Below are 21,978 nucleotides of genomic sequence, written 5' to 3' on the forward strand. Positions count from 1 at the left end.
TGGTTGGCTCTCCTTGCTGACCAAGGGACTCTCAAGAGTCTTCTCCAACACCACAGTTCAAAAGCATCAATTCTTCAGCGCTCAGCTTTCTTCATAGTCCAACTCTAACACCCATAGATGATCACTGGAAAAACCATAGCCTTGACTAGATGGACCTTTGTTGGCAAAGTAATGTCTCTGCTTTTGAATATGCTATCTAGGTTGGTCATAACTTTTCTTCCAAGGAGTAAGTGGTCTTTTAATTTCATGGCTGCAGTCACCATCTGCAGTGATTATGGAGCCCAGAAAAATAAAGTCTGACACTGTTTCCAAAGTGTCTCCATCTATTTGCCATGAACTGATGGGACCAGATGCCATGATTTTAGTTTTCTGAAAGTTGAGCTTTAAGCCAACTTTTTCACTCTCCTCTTTCACTTACATCAAGAGGCTTTTTAGTTCCTCTTCACTTTCTGCCATAAAGGTGGTGTCATCTGCATGACTGAGGTTAATTGATATTTCTCCTGGCAATCTTGATTCCAGCTTGTGCTTCTTCCAGCCCAGCGTTTCTCATGATGTACTCTGCATAGAAGTTAAATAAGCAGGGTGACAATATACAGCCTTGACATAACTCCTTTTCCTATTTGGAACCAGTCTGTTGTTCCATGTCCAGTTCTAACTGTTGCTTCCTGACCTGCATATAGGTTTCTCAGAGGCAGGTCAGGTGGTCTGGTATTCCCATCTCTTTCAGAATTTTCCACAGTTTATTGTGATCCACACAGTCAAAGGCTTTGTCATAGTCAATAAAGCAAAAATGGATGTTTTTCTGGAACTCTCTTGCTTTTTTGATGCTCGAACGAAGGCCCACTTGACTTGTCATTCCAGGATGTGGGGCTCTAGGTGAGTGATCACACCATCATGATTATCTGAGTCATGAAGATCTTTTTTGTACAGTTGTTCTGTGTATTCTTACCACCTCTTCTAATATCTTCTGCTTCTGTTATGTCCATACCATTTCTGTCCTTCCTCGAGCCCATCTTTGCATGAAATGTTCCCTTGGTATCTCTAATATTCTTGAAGAGATCTCTAATCTTTCCCATTTTGTTGTTTTCCTCTATTTCTTTGAATTCATTGCTGAGGAAGGTTTTCTTATCTCTCCTTGCTATTCTTGGGAATTCTGCATTCAGATGCTTATATCTTTCCTTTTCTCCTTTGCTTTTCACTTCTTTTCTTTTCACAGCTATTTGTAAGGCCTCCTCAGAGAGCCATTTTGCTTTTTTGCACTTCTTTTGCATGGGTATGGTCTTGATCCCTGTCTCCTGTACAATGTCACAAACCTCTGTCCATAGCTCATCAGGTACTCTGTCTATCAGATCTAGTCCCTTAAATCTATTTCTCACTTTCTCTGTCTAATCATAAGGGATTTGATTTAGGTCATACCTGAATGGCTAGCACATTATAAATCATTAGTAGAAACAGGCAGTCCTTGCCGTGAATTAAGAGCTGCATGTTGAGAAAAAGATAAAATAACAGTGAGTTTTATTTTTTTGTGTATTGATAGTTTAGAATTGGTCATATCAGGTGTCTATTATATGTGTTCAGTTCAGTTCAGTCACTCAGTCATGCCTGACTCTTTGTGACCCCATGGACTGGAGCACACCAGGCCTCCCTGTCCATCACCAACTCCCGGAGCTTTCTCAAACTCATGTCCACTGAGTCGGTGATGCCATCTCATCCTCTGTCGTCCCCTTCTCCCCCGGTCTTCAATCTTTCCCAGCATCAGGGTCTTTTCCAGTGAGTCAGCTCTTTGCATCGGGTGGCCAAAATATTGGAGTTTCAGCTTCAGTATCAGTCCTTCCAATGAATATTCAGGACTGATTTCCTTTAGGATGGACTGGTTTGATCTCCTTGCCGTCCAAGTGGACTTGCTCAAACTTGCTCAAACACAATTATATGTGTTAGAGGGTGTGAAATTATTGTCAGCTTTTTAAATTAAAGTATAATGCATACATACAGAAGAATACAAAAATCATTAAATAGCTTAATGTATTATTTTCCAAGAACGAAGCTCTAAACCTTTTGGAATGGTTTGACAGTTCATTTTGCATATTTGGTCAGTTCTTAAGTATACCAGTATGCTTCTGAACATAACATTATCCCTAACTTGTGCCTCTTTTTTGCCCTTGAGCTTTTGGTTAAACTTTAGATCACTTGTTTCTGTAAAGCATCCATTACCTATAGTCTTTTCATCATACAGCACTAAGGCTATGTCTTGAGCAGATTCATCAGTATCACTTCTGGATTATACATTGGAATTACAAGATCAATATTCTCTAAAATGATACATTTTTAAAAAAAAGAAAGACAAAAATAGTCCTTAAAAAGAGGTTTTGGTTATATTTTAAAATGTAACCATTTTAATATAACCATTTGGTTACATTATAAAAATGTAAAAAATCAACAGGTAATTTTACCTTTTTAAAATGATAACTTTTTCCCCCTAAATGAAGGTTTTTGCAAAGAAGAGTAAGAAGAAGGCACATTAAATAAAAATTCTAGGTATTAGAATCAGAGCCTATTATAGATTCATCTAAGCAATTTTACTGTAAACACATACTTATAAACATAATGTCTCTTGACTGAATAGTTAAAGCAGGTCATATATCATAATCCAAACAAAGATAAACATATGTGGTAACCTAGAAACATGATTAAAAATTTTATTATCTTGCATAATCAAAGCACCATTTAAGTAGGTGAGCCAAAATTATTACATATAACCAAGTCTATCAATCCATAAATTCAGAAGAAAGTTTGTTGTTTTCTCATGGTAAGAATGTTGTGTTACTATTTACCCAGAGCTTTTCATTGATTAAGCAATGAATGTAACGCAGTTACACTATTATGATAGAGTTTTCAAATTGATGGAGAGATATTCTGGGTCTTCTTCAGAATGACAGTGTAAAGTAGGCTATCTATAATTATAATTATGGAAGACAGCCCAAGTTTGGAATGTTTTTTTTTTTCCCATTGTCACATGTATAATCTGCACGTACTGAACTTCAGGCCTCTGGATCTGCAAATCTCTGATTAAAGTAAATCATGTAGCCTAATGAGAAGATTCCAATAAAATAGAATTTTGTTCACTAATTCAGAAACATGTGCTGTGCTTAGTCGTGTCCAACTCTTTGCAACCCCATGGTCTATAGCCCGCCAGGCTCCTCTGTCCCTGGGGATTCTTCAGGCAAGAATACTGGAGTGGGTTGCCATGCCCTCCTCCAGGGGATCTTCCCAACCCAGGGATCAAACTCAGGTCTCCCGCATTGCAGGCAGATTCTTTACTGTCTGAGCCACCAGGGAAGCCCAAGAATACTGGCATTGGTAGCCTACCCCTTTTCCAGGGGAACTTCCCAACCCAGGAAGTGAACCAGGGTCTCCTGCATTGCAGGTGGACTTTTTACCAGCTGAGCTACCAGGGAAGCCCCCATACAAGAATACTGGAGTGGAAATACCCCACATACTCTAATTTATCAATGAATGCTACCACCTTTTCAACTTTACCAAAGCCAACCATATTCTCATTCAAGGGAAGCATTTGAGAGCTTGACGTCAAATCCCACTTCAGCTACACCTGCAGTCTTGCCTTTCCCGTTAGTTTTAGTAACGGTTCTTAATCAGGTTGGCTCCCGACTGAGTCACACTTCTGTGGCTAACCTAAGTCTCACTCCAAGACCTCCAGCACTGCCTTACTCCAGTCAGTGCTCCCGGAGACTGCAACCTGTTCTAGACCTCTCTCTTGGGTCCCTGCTGCAGAACTACCCTGATTCAAGGTGGCACCCTCATGCCTGGTCCCACTGCCTCAATGTTACATATATTGTTTATGGAGCCCAGATTCATTCACACCGATTCTCAGCAATAACCATAACCAGATTTCCCTTTGGTGAATCCTACCTTCTAATCTTTTCTGTCAGCACAGGTGGTTACTGTGAATACTGTATGCTATCCTCTAAGAGGCTTCAGAAAATCAGTGCTTTGCATTTCCTTAACTCGAGTGCTCCAGTGAATGGCTCAAAAATGGTATATGTCCCAAGCGGAGACAATGCAACATGCTCCACCCTCCTTCTGAGCCTCAGACCCTTCCAGCATGCTCCTGCCACATAGCTCAGTTGGTAAATCATCTGCCTGCAGTGCAGGACACCCAGGTTCGATTCCTGGGTCAGGAAGATCCCCTGAAAAAGGAAATGGCAACCCACTCCAGTATTCTTGCCTGGAGAATCCCATGAACAGAGAAGCCTGACAGGCTACAGTCCGTGGGATCGCAGGAGTCGGACATGACTTAGTGACTAAATCACCACCGCCGCTGCCTACGAAGTTTGTCCCTTAGCTTTCTGTATCCCCTGCCCACCCCATTCATATGTGTGAATTTTCCTGATGCATGTCTACAAAACATGTAGCCCTAGGAAGTGTTGATAGTTTGAGAATGAAGTCATTCAAAGGAAATAATGAAGAGGCTACAAACTGATGTTAATGTTTGGGCCCTGCTTCTGTAGTCAGACCTAAAGCTGGCTTGCTTAGTTATATTATTATTATTTTTTTGTTTAAGAAGTTAGAGCAGTTGCCTTCAATTGAAAAATAATCTTAATTGATTCATAATTTATTTACTCCGTAAATGATCTTTGAGGATGCACAATACCCAATAATTGGTTAGGTGGTGTGGATATGGAAGAGAAAGTCCCTGACCTCGTGGAACTCACGTTTAGTTGGAGGACCACTGTTAAGATTTCCATGATGCTGATTTCATGCCTATCTGGACTTCTTCCCATTACCTATTGACAGATACCTGTGATTCTGAGCTTTGCTTTCTTGCCTGCCACAGAGTCCCTAATGTAGAACTTGCAAAGAATTCATTCTCTTGTCTGGAAACCTTTATAGCTATGGGTTATCAGCTATGTGGACCATCTCATTTTAGCAGGTCTGTCTAGACTCTGGGTCTCAACTATTGCCTGTCTAACCTGTATCACTGCTATTTGAGCTTCAGTATGTTATTTCTCATGTTTTACTTTATTTGTTTATTTTCATATGTCATTGGGAATAAGGATTGAATAGCCTTTAGGAATCAGATGGTGAGAAGGAAGATGAGGACGTCTTGTCCATTAGGAAAAGTTAGGTTTGTATTCATTTACCATGCATGTCTTCTTTCAGAGAAACATTTTAGAGCTACTTTGGTAGAAGAAATTGAATGACAATAATCATAATTTAAATTGATTACATAATCGTTCTTTCTCCTTCCTTCCTCTGTATTTCCCTCTCCTTCCCTCCCTCTCCTTTTTCCTTCCTTCAAAGTGGGATATTCTTTAAACTACTTCCTGGTGGTGTTCTGGGTGATAAAGAACAGCTTTATACATACGAAGTATTTGCTGTTATGAAACTTGAGTTCTAAATTAATAAGGCATTGAGTTCAGAACTTTTACATGTAATTCCATTTTAATAATACAATGACTTATTTTTACCAGTAAGGAAATGGATTCCAAGTTATATGGTTATGTAATTTGTTTAAGATCAGAGCAAAGGCAGAGACAGGGTTCTGACTTAAGTGCATGTGACCCAGAAGCCCGTTTTTGTAGCAGAAGATATCAAACTAAGCACTTAAGAGCTGTGAAGAAAAATAGAGCAAGGTATATGGGATCCAGAGTGATGGGCCCCAGAAAGTTCTGGATTCAGAGGTAGAGATCTGAATCAGGCCGTGCAGAACGCTAAGGGAGCCGCATGTGTGGCAGGAGGATGCTGGAAGGGTCTGAGGCTCACAGGAAGGGCAGTGCAAGGGAGGAGAGGAGGCCACAAGGACACGCAGGCGCCTGATGGTGGAGCACGTTATGGACCATAGCAAGAACTTGGGATTTAGATGATACTCGTCACTCTGCTCTAGTCCTAAAATGCAGTCCTTTCTGTTCAGGGTTCAGAGGGTTGAGAAGGAATGAATCAGAGATAGGAGAGCGCAGGGAGTGGATAAAACAGATGAGATAACAATGCTCAGGCTCTGGCCAAAGGCACATCCTACAAGTGTAACCACACCCTGCTTGGATTTCTTTTCTGTCTTTGAACTGGAGTTGAGCAGAATGGGAGTGTAAGAACTGTGTTCTGATCTCTTTCCCCTCTGCGCCTGGGCAGAGAAAAAGGAAGATCAGCGCAAGTAGGTGTGAGCTCAGAGAAGAATTATGCAGCTGATACTCTGTTTAAAAGGAATTCCGGTGTTCACCCCCACTCCAAAATATCAACGGGCATTTCTGCCAACACACAGGCTGACATTGCAGTGTTATACTGATTGGCTTTCTATTTTATCAGGAAACATTTGTATAGCCTGCATAACTCAAAGGTACAAGTCAAAAGAGAAGACCCCATATATTGTAATTTGTAAACTTGTTCTTATCTTACAGTTTAAAGTAAATCTCTCTGAAAGAATTGCATAATTTATGCTGCTTAGAAAAATGTTCAACATTTGTTTCAAATGTTAAGCCTCAGAATGATTTTTTTTTCCACATTTTCTTTGTTGAATGAAAATTCATTCTTTAGGGAAAAAGAAACTTCTTTGAAGTAAGAAAGTCATCATACTTATTTTGTATGAAAAATGTTGAATATTACTATTGGAGGAAAGTGAATGACAATGCTCAGATTTGGGATTGGCAGAACAGAAGAATAGAATAGAATCAAGTATTCTGAGATCTTAGACATTCTTTAAATCATCTCCATTTTTTTTTAAGATGAGAAAATTAAGTTTGGAGAAGTTCAGCTTAAGTTTGAAGTTTGTCTTCAAAACTAAGTGACTTGTTCTTTGTTTTAAATTTTAACTTTTAGTTATCCCTGGCCTTGTCAAAGGTAGTCATTTTTTATTATAATTGTATTTTTGTAGATACTCATGAATATTATGGGGGATACGGTGGCCTTCCATGGGATTGATGGTGGTATTTTGGGTGACTTTGCCAGCTATATCTTTTACATAGCTATATATATTTATATCCCTGTCTAGTCTATGTCTGTATTTTAAAAAATGTAATCCATAGAAAAAAATGCATTTGTGTAGGGACCCAGCACACACACACATGCACACACATAACTATAACATATGTTTTCTTTCTTGTCTTACTTGTCTTCTTCATGCTTCAGCTCTGTTTTCTTTTCTGCTTAATTAAAAATCTAGTCCCAATCCACTGAAAGGATTTTACAAACCCTCTTAAGGGTCTAAACTCACAGTAAAGGCATGATTTTGGAAAAAATACCATTGGCTTATGATGAAAATCCCTATCTGCTGTAAAAGGAAGCTGAGGATGGTTTTGGTATCAGTTCCTAGGCTTTGGTGGTCACTGTCATAGAATCAACCCATTCTCTGCTCCTGAGCTAGATGGACAATGGCCATGAATTTGACCTCAAATAGCATTTATCTTTTTATCTTTCTAGAATTTCTTGATGTCACTAATTAGCTGTATTGACCCTGCATACTGGAAAGAATGGTTGCAAGTTCTTGAAGCACATTCTGTATGTATACTATCAGCTATAAGTATATATTTAATAGCTTTAGGATTTTAGATTTCAGTAGCTAGAGGAGAAGGCGGGGGAGGGAGAGGGAAAGAAACCAAGAGAGAGCAAAGTTCATTAGTGTATTCAACATGAGACTCAATCATCAGTTCAAAGTGCACTTAGAACTTTCAACATACTGAAAGCTTTAATTCTGTCCAATACTTAAAATCTTACATGAATAATTGTATCATTTTCCTGTTTTTTATTCATTAGACAACAGCACTGTGTTAAACCTCACAGCAGAGGACAGTTTTCGTTTTTGCCAACTTGATATCCGTGAACTTCCTCCATGAACAATAACTCACATTTCTTGTTGGAGACCATTTCCCCTGCTCCTCTCTCAGTTCTTACAGTGAAAATCATAACATCAGGGACCAATTCTCAGCCTTGTTTGTTGGATTCTGAGGTGCTTTCCTCCCCCCTGCTGATTGCCCTTGAACCCCCAAGTCTATTCAGCCTCATCCTGAACTTCAGGACCAATATTGAGGAGAGGGAACAGTAACCTTAACAGTCCTGTGATACATCATCATGATTTTCCTCCTAAACTGGTTTCTGACTTTGTGCCTCAGTTCTGTTAATAGGCCACCCCCTTGCTATGTGGGGCCTGTGCCACTGTATGTAACTTGTCCCTGAAAATCTGATGCTTTGCCTTATTCTTGCTTGGATCTAGAAATACAGATTATGAATACGTTAATTGTCTGACCTCACGGGTACTGCTGACATGACTTACTTGCCTTTCTGTGAACTCCTGGAGGACCGCCCTCCAGTCATTTGGCACCTCATGGTAAGAAGTGCTCCTATTTCCCTGTAAAGGCCACCTGAGGGACTCTTTCCTAGGCTACCCCTTATTGTTTGCTACAGTGTTGCAGATACCGAGTGGTGTTCTCTCACTGGATCTCTTCCCAACATCTGTGGCGGAGTCAGTTCCAAATGCCTGTCCCTGTCCCAAGGTTGAGTCTATCGCCAGATCCTCGCCTCACCTTCATTACTCTGCTGTTAATTGGACCACATCTGGTAGATTCTCAAGATACATGAAACTTTTTTTTTTCTTTCTCTATGTTCAGTACAGTATTTTGCTCAGGAAATAGTTGTTAAACAAGCATGCCCATTTGAAAATTTGCATTGCTTGTCACAGTTGTCATTTTGTTTGAGGGGTCACAAAAGGAAAACTTGTACCTTGGTAACTGTTTTAAGTGAGAAAAATTTGGAAAGAATGAATCTGCTTTTTCAAGACTTATTATGAAATAAAATGTCAAAAGGATGTTTATTAACTGCAAAATCCAGACTGTTTCATTTTGGTGCTACAGCTTTTGAGTGTGTTCCATGTAACCTCAAATAGCTTTAAAATATATATTTTTAAATCAGGATAAAAGTAAAGTGTTTTGATGTTAAACTGTTTCATGACACAACAAAGTAAGAAAGAAAGAAAGGAAAAGAAAGAAAGAGGAAAACCAAGGGCGGGAGAAAGACGGGAGTGGGAGAAAAGAGGGAGGGAGGAAGTGAGGAAAGATGGAAGGAAGGGAAGAAAACACTGGATTCCACTGCAGTCCGCGGATGGATGGCACTAAGCTCTTGCACTCTGTTGGTTCATTTGGAAATGTTATTCTGAAGAAACTGCAAATTCAGTGTAACTAATATTGTTAGGTATCAAGTTACGGTTGACAAAAACAACACCCTGTTAATAGAGAAAAAATAGATTGTTATGCCTCTGAAGGAAATGTGTTAAATTTGGGGTATAATGACTGAGAGTACATTATGTTGATAAGTTATATATAAATTAACTAATAAAAGTGCATTAGATGAATATATTAGATACTCTTCCCTGAAAACGCCCATGAGATTGAAAAGTTCCATAAAATGTCTTTGTGGGCTTGCACATTCAATAATTTTAAAATACAATTGAAATATTTATTTGGCCCTTCTTACAGATAAGCTTGTCAACCTTGCATAGACAGATTTGACTCCTGGGTCTGGGTCTGAGAAGAGCAAAAGGAAAGATTCAGCTGGGAAGGGATGACTGCAGGAAGGAAAATCAATGTAGTAAGAGAGAATGCAGGACAAAATACAGCTATAATTGCTTTAAATGCAGATCATGGACTGTTTGACTTTTGCCAGTTCTGCTTAAGCAACAGCATATATTAAATCTAGCTTTCAAGGAGCTCCTTGTCTCAGTATATAGGCAGATGTGCAGACAAATAATTGGGGTAGAATGTAATGGCAGAGCAGTGGAAAGAGCAACAAACTGTCTGGTTAAGTGAGCCATGAAGGTTTCACAGTCTAGTTCTCCAAGGAAGCTAAGAATTTGTTGGATGAAGAGGAAGAGAAAGGCTTTGCGGGGAAGAGACTAGCTAGAGCAAAGGTGTCGAGCAAGAGGCATGTTGAGGGGAAGCATAAATGGTCTGGTGTGGCTCTAGGAACAGTATATACTGGGGAAGAGGCTTCTGGCATGAAGTGATGAGAAAGGCAGGTTGGAACCAAATGATGAAGGACGTTTGAGAAGGAAATGAAAGCCCACTCCAGTGTTCTTGCCTGGAGAATCCCAGGGACCGGGGAGCCTGGTGGGCTGCCATCTCTGGGGTGGCACAGAGTCGGACACGACTGAAGTGACGCAGCAGCAGCAGCAGCAGCAGCATCAGAGGATTTTGGACCCAACCTTAGCAATTTAGGGGCTTCCCTGGTGGCTCAGGTGCTAAAGAATCCGCCTGTAACGCAGGAGACCTGGGTTCGACCCCTGGGTTGGGAAGATCCCCTGGAGAAGGGAATAGTTACCAGGATTCTGGCCTGGAGAACTCCAGGGACAGGGGAGCCTAACAGGCTGTAGTCCATGAGGTCACAAGAGTCGGACACTGAGCGACAGACACAACACTTGGAGATGGGACATTTGGAAGCGTTGAGTTCTTCTGCTGAATACAGCCATGATTTATACTTCTGAGGATTCTATTAATAAGAGGATAATACAGTTTAGTTGCATTGTTATTCCCTTCCCAATAGTGTTCTCTTGCCCCAGATGTGATCTTCACACACTCCTTGGGCACATCTGCTGCTGTTTAATTTTAATGATAACTTCTTGTCCTTGTATTTTTTCAACTTGGGTTGGTAAGCCTTGCTTGTGGTGTCTACTCAAGGTGTTTAGAGCTGCCTTGGAATGTTTATCTCCTCCACCACACTCTTGTGGTATCATCAGAGGTTTATAAAGAGGAAAAGGACAAGGAGATAGTCAGTAGTCTTCCTTCTAGGCAGTCTACCTGGAACACTAAGTCGAGAGCCTTGTTAGAGGACACTGCTGCCATCTGGGTCATTGCCACCACTCACTCATGCTCTCCAATCTCAGCTAAGTGATGTAGCCATCACACACCACTTTTAGTTTCCCAGGTGGCTCAGTGGTAAAGAATCTGCCTGCCAGCGCAGGAGACGCAGGTTTGATCCCTTGGTTGGGAAAACTCCCTGTAGTAGGAAATGGCAACCCACCCCAGTATTCTTGCCTGAAAGATGCTATGGACAGTGGAGCCTGGTGGGCTACAGTCCATGGGGTCACAGAGAGTCAGACACGACTAGCTCACATGCACCATGCTTCCCAAACTTTCACAGCTTCCTTAAAGCCCTACCAAGTGCCCACACCCTGTTTCTTTCTTTTCTCAAGGAACTGGTGATTGCCTTTGCTTCCCAGACTGTATTTGATCCCTGGAGTATCTGAGGGTTTTATCTGTTTATCCATAGTTAACCAAAGTCACCTAACATTCTTACCATTGTCAGCCATGGCATGGATAGCCCTGGACATACGACATCTATGTCAGTTCAAGCAAGGCTTGCACCTGCTTCATAAAGTAGGCTATTCATCTGTTTGATGTATAATTATTGAGTACCTATTATGTAAGGGATGTTTTCGACACTGAAGAGAAAAAGGAGAGTAAAACAAATGAGCCATCTGTTCCCTGGACGTTCACGGCTGCGACAGGGGTGGGCAGACTGCAGCCTGTGGATCAAGTCTGGCCCATCTTTTTTTTTGGAACATAAAGCTTTGGAAACATAGTCACGTTGCTTATGTCCTACCTATGGCTGCTGTCATACTGTAACTCCAAAGCTGTGCAGTTGTAACAGAGACTGATAGGCCTGAAAAGCCCACGTTTACTGTTTCACTCTTTACAGGAAAAGTTTGCTGATCCCTGGTCCAGAACAGTGCTTCTTGAACTGTCTATAATCAAAGACCAGTTTTACTATAGATTGTATTTTGTTTGTAGTAAGAGATCACTTAACATAAGATCTACCCTTTTAACCGGTTTCTAAGTGCGTATTATTGTTGACTGCAGGTGCAGTGTTGAACAGCAGATCTCTAGAGCTTTTTTATCGTTCTTGACTGGAATTGATTAGTAATTCCCCGTTTCCCCCTCTCTCTAGACCCTGACAACCACCATTCCACTCTTTGATTCTATGAATTTGATTATTTTAGATACCTTATATTAGTGGAAGTATTCAATATTTACCTTTCTGTGCGTGGCTTATTTTTCTTAGTATAATGTCTTCAAGGTTCATTTATGCTATTGCATATTGCATAATTTCCTTTTTTTAAGGTCAAAGACTATTCTATTGTGCATATATATCACGTTTTCTTTATCCATTCTTCTGCTGGTTGATACTTGTGTTATCTCCACATTTTGGCTATTTTGAATATTGCTATAATACACATAAAAGCACTAGTATCTTTCAGAGGTCCCAGTTTAAATTCTTTTGAATTAATACCTACAAGTGGAACTGCTGGGTTATTTGGTAGTTCTATTTTAAATTTTTAGGGAAATATTCCTTATTGTTTTCCATAGCAGTGGCACCAGTTTGCATTCCCACCAGCAACATACAAGGGTTCCAATTTCTCTGTATTCTAACCAATACTTCTTATCTTTGTGTGTGTGTGTTTTTTTTATGATGGTCAACTTGACAAGTGTGAGGTGATATCCCATTGTGGTTTTGATTTGAATTTCTCTGATGATTAGTGATGTTGAACATTTTTTCATATACCATTGGCCTTTTGTATGTGTTCTTTACAGAAATGTTTATTCAAGTCTTCAGTTCATTTAAAAATATATTATTTATTTGTTCTTGCTGTATGTGGGTTTTCCTCTAGTTTGGGGAGCGGGGACTTTTCTCCAGTTGTGGAGAGCAGGAGCCATGCTCTAGTTGTGGTGTGAGGGCTTCTCATTGAGGTGGCCCCTCCTGTTGTGGGGCAGGGGCTCTAGGGCACCTGGGCTTCAGCACTGGGCCGCTGGGCTCTAGAGCCCAGGCTCAGTAGTTGTGGCACATGGCTTGGTTGCTCTGCATCAGGGATCTGACCTGTGTCTCCTGCATCGGCAGGTGAATTCTTGACCACTGAGCCACCAGGGAAGCCCTTTAGTGCATTTTCAAATTGGGTTATTAGTTTGTTTGTTTTTTTAACTATTGAGTTGTAGGAGTTCCTCATGTTATTTTAAAGAATAACCACTTTTCAGATATGTGATTTGCTAATATTTTCTCCCATTCCATAGGTTGCCTGTTAATTATTGCCTTTGTGAAGTGAAAGTGAAGTGAAGTGAAAGTTGCTCAGTCGTGTCCAACTCTTTGCAACCTTATGGGCTATACAGTCTGTGGAATTCTCCAGGCCAGAATTCTGGAGTGGGTAGCCTTTCCCTTCTCCAGGGGATCTTCTGGACCCAGGGATGGAACCCAGGTCTCCCGCATTGCAGGTGGGTTCTTTACCAGCTGAGCTTCAAGGGAAGCCCAAGAATACTGGAGTGGGTAGCCTATCCCTTCTCCACGGGAACTTCCCAACCAAGGAATTGAACTGGGGTCTCCTGCATTGCAGGTGGACTCTTTACCAACTGAGCTACCATATCAGGGAAGGCAAAGAAATTATTGCCTTTACTGTGTAGAAACTTCTTGGTTTGATGTAGTATCACTTGTTTATTTTTGCTTTTGTTGCTTGTGCTTTTGGCGTCATATCTATGAAATCATTTCCGAGGCCCTTGTCGGGAGGCTTTCCCCCTCTGTTTCCTTCTAGGCGTTTTACAGTTTGGGGTGTTATGTTTAAACCTTTAATCTATTTTGAGTTGCTATTTGTGTATGTAAAGTACGGATCCAGTTTCATTCTTTTGAATGTGGATATCTAGTTTCCCTACACTTTCTGTTGAAGAAACTGTCTTTTTCCCATTGTGTATTCCTTGTCAAATATTAACTGACCACATATTCATAGATATATTTCTGGGCTTTCTACTCTGTTTTGATTTTATGTTTTAATTAAAATGATATTGTGCCAATTATTTTGATTATTCTAGTTTTGTAATATGTTTTGAAATTAGGAACTGTGATTCTGCAACTTTGTTCTTCTTTCTCAATATTGGTTTGCCTATTCATTGTCTTTTGTGGTTTCATATAAATTTCAGGATTACTTTTTCTATTTCTGTAAAAAATGCCTCTGATATATTGATAGTACCTTGAATCTGTAGATTATTTTAGGTAGTATGGACATTTTAACAATATTAATTCTTCCAGTCAATGAATACAGAATATTTTCCATTTGTTTGTATCTTATTAACTTCTTTCATTAGTGATTTGTATTGATAATTTTCAGTATACAGGTCTTTCACCTCTTTAGTTAAGGTTATTCTTTTTCTTGCTATTATAAATAGGATTGTTTTCCTATATTCCTTTTCAGATAGTTCATTGTTAGTCTATAGAAATGTGACTGATTTTTGTATACTGATTTTGCAACTTGCAACTTTATTGAACTTATTAGTTCTAATAGCTTTTTTCCTTCTAAACTTTTTTAAAATTTATTTTTAATTGGAGCAATAAATAATTGCTTTGCAATATTATGATGGCTTCTGACCTACAGCATGAATCAACCATAAGTATAGATATGTCTCTTTCTAATAATTTTTTTAAAAATGGACTCTCTAGGGTTTTCTGTACATGAGATGTGTCTTCCCACATGGCGCTAGTAGTAAAGAACTAGCCTGCCAATGCAGGAGATGCAGGAGACATGGGTTTGGTACTTGGGTCACGAAGATCCCCTGGAGGAGGGCATAGCAACCCACTGCAGTATTCTTGACTGGAGAATCCCATGGAAAGAGGAGCCTGGCAGGCTATAGTCCATAGGGTTACAAAGAACTGGACATGACTGAAGCGACTTAGAATGCATACATGCACATACATGATCATATTTTTTGCAAACATGAATACATTTACATCTTTTCTAATTAGAATGGCTTTCATTTCCATTTCTTGCCTAATTTCTCTGGCTAAGGCTTCTGATACTGTGTTAAGTAAAAGGCAGAGAGTGGACATCCTTATCTTGTTTGTGATCTTAAAGAATAAGCTTTCAGCTTTTCATCATTGAGTATGTTGGTGTGGGCTTGTCATAATGATGAGGTACATTTTTTTCTACACCTAGTTTATTAAGAGTTTTTATCATAATAGTTGTTGGATTTTTTTCAGATGCTTTTTCTGCATCTATTGAGATGATCATATGATTTTCATTCTTTATTCTATTAATGTTTTGTATCCCATCAATTGGTTTTTGTATATTGAAACATCCTTGTGCCCCAGGAATAAACCTCACTTTGTCATGCTTTATAATCATTTCACTATGCTATTGAATTTGGTTTGTTAGAAGTCTGCTGCGGGTTTTTGCACCTGTACACATCAGGGCTATTGACATGTAGTTTTCTTGGGGAGTTTTTGTCTGGCTTATGTATCAGAGTAATGCTGGCCTCTTAAAATGAGTTTGGAAGTGTTCCCTCCTTTTCAGCTTTTTGAAAGAGGAGGATTGGTGTTAATTTTGTCTTTAAATGTTTGGTAGAATTCTTTAGCGAAGCCATCTGGTCCTGGACTTTTGTTTTTTGAGAAGTTTTTGGATTATTGATTCAGTCTCTTTATTGGTTAGAGGTTTATCCATACCTTCTATTTCTTCGTGATTTTTTATAGTGTGTGTTTAGGAATTTACCCGTTTCTTCTAGGTTATCCCATTTGTTGGCGTACAGTTGTGCATCATAGTCTCTTATGATCCTTTGTTTCTGTGGCATCAGCTGCAGTGTCTCTTCTTTTATTCCTTAAGAAAATTAAAAAAAAATGTTTTGGCTGAGTCTTTGTTGTGGCACACAGAGGCTTCCCCAGTGGAGCACAGACTCTAGAACGTGCAGGCTGAGTAGCTGCAGTGCATTCTGTCCCCCCTCCATTGGAAGGTGGGTTCTCAACCACCAGACCACCAGGGAAGTCCCTGTTCTTTCATTTCTGATTTGAATATTTAGAACTTCTTTTTTTTCTTAGACTGGCCAAATGCTGCTAGCTTTATTTTTTTCAAAAAGACAACTCTTAGCTTCACTTATTTTTTCCTGTTGTTTTTCTTTTTTATTTTAAAAAGCTTTTTATTTTACATTGGTGCATAGCTACTTAACAATGTGATAGTTTCAGGTGTACAGCAAAATGGCTCAGCCATACAAATATGTGTCTCCATTCTTCCCTAAACTCCCCTCCCATCCAGACTGCCACATAACATTGAGCAGAGTTCCCTGTATTATACAGCAGGTCCTTGTTGGTTATCCATTTTAAATATACTTGCTATTGCTTTTTTATTTTCTATTTCATTTATTTTTGCTCTTACCTTTGTTGTACCCTTCCTTCTGCTAGTTAGCTTGTTCCTCCTTTTTCTAGTTCCTTGACATGTCAAGGTAGATTGTTTATTTGAAATATTTTGTGGTGAGATTTCAATCTTCATTTTGTTAAGGCTTGCTTTTCGATCTAACATATGAGCTATCCTGGAGAAAGATCTGTGTGTGCTTGAGGAGAACATACATTTTACTCTTGCAGGTAGAATGTTCTACATATATCTGTTAGCATATGGTTGCTCTGTAGTGTTCTTCAGGCCTTCCCTTTCTTTCTTCTTAAAAAATGGCTTATTTATTTTCAGTTGTGCTGGGTCTTTGTTGCTGTGTGTGGGCTTTCTCTGGTTTGCAGTGAGTGGGGGCTCCTGTTTGTTGCATTGCATGGGCTGCCCATTGTGGTCACTGCTCGTTGCGGAGCGTGGGCTCTGGGCGCGTGGGCTTCCGTAGCTGTGGCTTGCAGGCTTTAGAACTCAGGCTCCATAGTCATGGTGCATGGGCTCAGTTGCTCCATGACACATGGAATCTTCCTGGACCAGGGATCAAACCCGTGTCCCTTGCACTGCCAGGTGATTCTTATCCGCTGTGTCACCAGGGAAGCCCCAGGCCCTCTATTTCTTTACTGATCTTCTGTTCAGATGTTCTCCTCCATTACTGAAGGTAGGAAATTGAAGTCTTCTGCTTTTGTTGTACTGATGTTTATTTCTTCTTCAGTTATGTAGACATTTGTACGTATTGTTCAGGTGCTGTGACCTTGGATGCGTATATATTTCTTTTTTTAATATAAATTTATTTATTTTAATTGGAGGTTAATTACTTTACAGTATTGTATTGATTTTGCCATACATCAATATGAGTCCGCCATGGGTATACACATGTTCCCCATCCTGAACCCCTCTCCCTCCTCCCTCCCCGTACCATAAAAGGATTGATCCACCAGGAAGATATGGGAATGCATATATAATTCTTATATCTTCCTGGTGGATCAATCCTTTTATCAGTATATAATATCCTTTGTCACTTGTGACTCTTTTGGTTATCATTTTTAAATGGAATATCTTTTTCAATCTGTGTTCTCTTTTGGTTACCATTTCCATGGAATATCGTTTTCCATCTTTTCATTTTCAGCTTATGTGTATCCTTAAATCTAAGGTGAATTTCTTATAGATAACATGTAGTTGGGCCTTGTTTATTTATTCATTCCTCCATGCTATATCTTTTGATTAGAGAATCTAATCCATTTGCATTTAAAGTAATTATTGCTATGGAAAATTTTACTGTTACCATTTTATTAGTTGTTTCTGCTAAGATGACTTTAAAAATTTAAAAAGTCAATCGTGGACAGATGCTTTTGTACATTATAATAAAAATGAATTACTAGAAAGACAAAAAGTCAAATATGAAAAATACAAGCCACAATTATCCATCATATTGCTATAAAAGTTTCTAATACTTAATTTTAATTTCTATTTCTATCTCCTGGAGGATAAGTAATAAATAATTTGCAGATCAGCACTGGCCAGTAGACCATACTTTAAGTAGTGCTACTCTGGAAATTAGAATTTACAGAAGGAAATCAGTCAAATAATAACCCAAATAATTATCCTAGATTAAATTTCAGTAACAGCTATGATTAAAAATCATCAAATTATATGTGACCTAGTTGCAGAGGAGATCAAAGCAGGAATTTCTGAAGATAAGAGATCTGAGCTGAGGTTATTGCATGAATGTGAATTAATCATACAGAGTATACTTTTACCAGAATCTGATTTCAATAAGACAGGATCTATGGAAATAGAATTACTTGTGCAAAAACCTTGTAGTAGGAAGGAAATTAATACATGTTTGTAACCGTGTTAAGCACATTATGTGTGTTGTTCAGTCACTTGGTCGTGTCTGACTCTCTGCGACTGCATGGACCGCAGCAAGCCAGGTTTCCCTGTCCTTCACTTTCTCCCAGACGTTGCTCAAACTCATGTCCATTGAGTCGATGATGCCATCCAACCATCCTATCCTCTATCACCCCCCTCTCCACTTGCCTTCAATCTTTCCTAGCATCAGGGCCTTTTATAATGAGCTGGCTCTTTCTATCAGGTGGCCAAAGTGTTGGAGCTTCAGCTTCAGTGTTAGTCCTTTCAGTGAATATTCATGGTTGATTTTCTTTAGGACTGACTGGTTTGATTTTCGTGCTATCCAAGAGACTCTCAAGAGCCTTCTCCAGCATCACAGATCAAAAGCATCACTTCCTTGGCTCTTAGTCTTCTTTATGGTCCAACTCTCACATTCATACATGACTGCTGGAAAATTCACAGCTTTGACTATATGGGCCTTTGTCAGCAAAGTGATATCTTTGCTTTTGAATATGCTGTCTCGGTTTGTCATAGCTTTTCTTCCAAGGAGCAAGCATTTTTAAATTTCATGGCTGTAGTCAATATCTGCAGTGATTTCGGAGCCCAAGAAAGTAAAGTCTGTCACTGTTTCCACTTTTTTCCCCATCTATTTGCCACAAAGTGATGGCACTGGATGTCATGATCTTCGTATTTTGAATGTTGGATTTAGACCAGCTTTTTCACTCGCCTCTTTCACCTTCATCAACAGGCTCTTTAGTTCCTCTTCACTTTCTGCCATTAGGGTGGTGTCATCTGCCTATCTAAGGTTATTGATATTTCTCCCAGCAATCTTGATTCCAGCTTGAGCTTCATCCAGCCCATTATTTCACATGATGTACTCTGCATAGAAGTTAAATAAGCAGGGTGACAATATACAGACTTGATGTACCCGTTTCCCAGTTTTGAACCAGTCCGTTGTGCCATGTCCAGTTCTAACTGTTGTTTCTTGATCTGCATACAGGTTTCTCAGGAGACAGGTAAGGTGGTCAGCTATTCCCATCTCTTAAAGAATTTTCCACGGTTTGTTGTGATCCACACAGTCAAAGGCTTTGGCGTAGTCAATGAAGCAGAAGCAGATGTTTTTCTGGAACTCTCTTGCTTTTTTGATGAGCCATCAGATGTTGGCAATTTGATCTCTGGTTCCTCTGCCTTTTCTAAATCCAGCTTGTACATCTGGAAGTTCTTGGTTCACATACTGTTGAAGCCTAGCTTGAAGGATTTTGAGCATTAACTTGCTAGCACGTGAAATGAGTGCAATTGTGTAGTAGTTTGAATGTTCTTTGGCATTGCCCTTCTTTGGTATTGGAATGAAAACTGACCTTTTCCAGTCCTGTGGCCATGCTGAACTTTTCACTTATTCCCCTTAACAAACTGGTGAATTTTTCACTTATTCCCTTTAACAATCCTGCAAGTTCATTATCTTCTTACTCATGCTGTCTGTCCTCAGTTAAGCAATACATTAATATACCTCTTTTTATCATTGAATTAATGGATAATTAATTATTACTTATTAATTATTACTGAGGAGTAGAGATGTGAAATAACTTACTCAAAATCACTTAGCTGTCTGGTAGGGGGTAAAATTGGATTCCAAGACTATTTGATGCCACAGTCTGTTCTTTTATTCACCATACTATGCTACTATCATATTTGACCTGAATAACCCGATTTCAACCGTGAGACATTTGCCTCCAGTTCCCAGCAATTTTAAAATACTGCCTTATTTTTCCTCTCTTTCTTGATAAAGCTGGAATCTATAATTAGATTGATCATACTTCCAATTATTTCCACTGAGAAAATCTATGGAGAAGCAGAATATTCCATGAACGCTAGTATTAGGCACCACAGTCATTTATAATATCTTTCTAAAGGAGAGGTATGTAGCTCATATCAGAATTAGGTTCATCTGTGAGTAGTAAGAACTCCAAAAAGAATAGTTGCTTCAAGATTGAAAGTTGTTTCTCTTTCATGTAAAAATCCAGAGACAGATAGCTCAGACCCTATTGTATGAAATCGTCAAGACTCTAGGCTTGTTTCCTGCTTTTCTGACGTCCGTAGCAAGCCATTTCATGACCCAAGATGACTGGTTAAGTGCGGTATTCATTTCCTAGGGCTGCTGTAACAAAGGCCATGACCTAGGTGTCTTACAATTATGGAAGTTCGTTGTCTAACATTTCTGGAAGCTGAAAATGTGAAATTAAGGAGTATGGCTATGCTCTCTCCAAAGCACATGGTGAAGAATCCTTCTTTGCTTCTTCTCACTTCTGCTGCTTGTGGGTAGTCTCTGGTTTCCCTTGGCTTGCAGATGTGTTAGTCTGATTTGTGCCTCTGTTGTCACTGGGCTGTCTTCCTGCTGTGCCTGTCAGGGTGTCTTTGCATGGTGTTATTCCTTTATGTCTGTGTTCAGAGTTTCCTCTTACTAGTTGTATTAGATTAAGGCTTGCTCTAACAACCTTATTTTAACTTGTTTACATCTGCAAATACCTTATTTCCAAATAAAGTATCATCCACAGGGACTGAGGGTTAGGAATTCACTGTATCTTCTTTTTCAGAAGGAGGTACAGGTTCCAACATTCTATTTACCTTCCATCCTGCAAAAGTAATAAGGAAAGAAGCTATGATTCTTTCCTCTAAAGACGCTTTCTATATGGTAGATAAAAAGTTTTGCTTACGCTGGTCATAGTTGGGTGCAAAGGATGTTGACCAACTTTGTGACCAGCTAAACTGGAGATTCTGTTACTAAGGGAGAAGAAATGAATTCATATTGAGTGACAGCAAGCAATCTCTGCCATGTGGTCTAAAATTGCTCTTTATTATTTTAATTTTTAGAAGTCTGACTTTTAATTAACATTACTAATGGTATTAAGCAAGATGACACCACCCTTAAGGCAGAAAGTGAAGAGGAGCTAAAAAGCCTCTTGATGAAAGTGAAAGAGGAGAGTGAAAAAGTTGGCTTAAAGCTCAACATTCAGAAAACGAAGATCATGGCCTCTGGTCCCATCACTTCATGGCAAATAGATGGGGAAACAGTGGAAACAGTGTCAGACTTTATTTTGGGGGGCTCTAAAATCTCTGCAGATGGTGACTGCAGCCATGAAATTAAAAGATGCTTACTCCTTGGAAGGAAAGTTATGACCAACTTAGATAGCATATTCAAAAGCAGAGACATTACTTTGCCAGCAAAGGTCCGTCTACTCAAGGCTATGGTTTTTCCAGTGGTCATGTATGGATGTGATACCTGGACTGTGAAGAAAGCTGAGAGCCAAAAAATTGATGCTTTTGAGCTGTGGTGTTGGAGAAGACTCTTGAGAGTCCCTTGGACTGCAAGGAGATCCAGCCTGTCCATCCTAAAGGAGATCAGTCCTGGGTGTTCATTAGAAAGACTGATCCTGAAGCTGAAACTCCAATACTTTGGCCACCTGATGCGAAGAGTTGACTCATTGGAAAAGACCCTGATGCTGGGAGGGATTGGGGGCAGGAGGAGAAGGGGACGACAGAGGGTGAGATGGCTGGATGGCATCACCGACTCAATGGACCTGAGTTTGGGGAACTCTGGGACTTGGTGATGGACAGGGAGGCCTGGTGTGCTGCGATTCATGGGGTTGCAAAGAGTCGGACACGACTGAGTGACTGAAGTGAACTGACTGAAGCAAATAGCTGTGCAGAAATATGCTTATTGCATTTTACCATGGAAGCATAGCAACAAGTTTACAAAAAACTATAAAGAGAAACATGTATATTATCAATGCATTTGAGCAGTTCCTCATATTATATACTTAAAAGAAATATAAGGAATGGGCTGTGCTCTCAGACAACATAAAATCTAGTTGAATGGGTCTGAATCTTTTGAATATCATAAACCAGTAACTTTTCTGGAGAATAAAAAATGGGAGGGACAGATAAGAGAGAAACGTCAA

Source organism: Budorcas taxicolor, chromosome 5 (genome assembly GCF_023091745.1).
Source record: "Budorcas taxicolor isolate Tak-1 chromosome 5, Takin1.1, whole genome shotgun sequence".
NCBI classification, from domain to species: Eukaryota; Metazoa; Chordata; class Mammalia; order Artiodactyla; family Bovidae; genus Budorcas; species Budorcas taxicolor.